Below are 1,732 nucleotides of genomic sequence, written 5' to 3' on the forward strand. Positions count from 1 at the left end.
CCTATATGCATATTAATACCCCTCTGATTATGAACATGTTTATGCTTTTGAAGGAAATATGCCTAGAGGCAATCATTAAGGTTATTATTTATTTCTTATATCATGATAAATGTTATTGTTCATGCTAGAATTGTTATTATCCGGAAACATATACTTGTGTGAATACATAGACAAACTAAACGTCACTAGTTATGCTCTACTTGACTAGCTCGTTAATCAAAGATGGTATGTTTCCTAACCATAGACCATGTGTTGTCCATTTGATTAACGGAATCAACATTATTAGGAGAATGATGTGATTGAACATGACCCATTCATTAGCTTTAGCACCCGATCGTTTTAGTATGTTGCGCTATTGCTTTCTCATGACTTATACATGTTCTATGACTAATGAGATATGCAACTTCCGTTTGCCGGAGAACTTTGTGTGCTACCAAACGTTACAACGTAACTGGGTGATTAAAGGAGCTCTACAGGTGTCTCCAAAGGTAAATGTTGGGGTTGGCGATATTTCGAGATTAGGATTTGTCACACTCCGATTGTCGGAGAGGTATCTTTGGGCCCTCTCGGTAATGCACATCACATAAGCCTTGCAAGCATTGCAACTAATGAGTTAGTTGTGAGATGATGTATTACGAAACGATTAAAGAGACTTCCCGATAATGAGATTGAACTAGGTATTGAGATACCGACAATCGAATCTCGGGCAAGTAACATACCGATGACAAAGGGAACAAAGTATGTTGTTATGCGGTCTGACCGATAAAAGATCTTCGTAGAATATGTGGGAGCCAATATGAGCATCCAGGTTCCGCTATTGGTTATTGACCGGAGACATGTCTCGGTCATGTCTACATTGTTCTCGAACCCAGTAGGGTCCGCACGCTTAACGTTACGATGACAGTTTCATTATGAGTTTATATATTTTGATGTATCCGAAGTTAGTTCGGAGTCCCGGATGTGATCACGGACATGACGAGGAGTCTCGAAATGGTCGAGACATAAAGATTGATATATTGAAGCCTATGTTTGGAGACAGAAGTGTTCCGGGTGAAATCGGCATTTTACTAGAGTACCGGGAGGTTACCGGAACCCCCCGGTAAAATGGGCCTAGTGGAGGAAGAGGAGAAGAGGCCTAGGGGCTGCCGCACGCCCCTCCCCCCGTCAAGTCCGAATTGGACAAGGAGGGGGGGGCGCCCCCCTTTTCCTTTCTTCCCTCTCTTCCTACTTCCCCAAGTCCTAATCCAACTAGGGAAAGGGGGGAGTCCTACTCCCGGTAGGAGTAGGACTCTCCTGCGCGCCTCCTCCTAGGGCCGGCCGCACCCCCCCTTGGCTCCTTTATATACGGGGGCAGGGGGCACCCCTAGACACACAAGTTGATCTCTAAGATCGTTCTCTTAGCCGTGTGCGGTGCCCCCTTCCACCATAGTCCTCGATAATATTGTAGTGGTGCTTAGGCGAAGCCCTGCGACAGTAGAACATCAAGATCGTCACCACGCCGTCGTGCTGACGGAACTCTTCCCCGACACTTTGCTAGATCGGAGTCCGGGGATCGTCATCGAGCTGAACGTGTGCTAGAACTCGGAGGTGCCGTAGTTTCGGTGCTTGATCGGTCGGGCCGTGAAGACGTACGACTACATCAACCGCGTTGTATAACGCTTCCGTTGTCGTCTACAGGGTACGTAGATCACACTCTCCCCTCTCGTTGCTATGCATCACCATGATCTTGCGT

Source organism: Triticum urartu, chromosome 1, assembly GCF_003073215.2.
Source record: "Triticum urartu cultivar G1812 chromosome 1, Tu2.1, whole genome shotgun sequence".
NCBI lineage: Eukaryota > Viridiplantae > Streptophyta > Magnoliopsida > Poales > Poaceae > Triticum > Triticum urartu.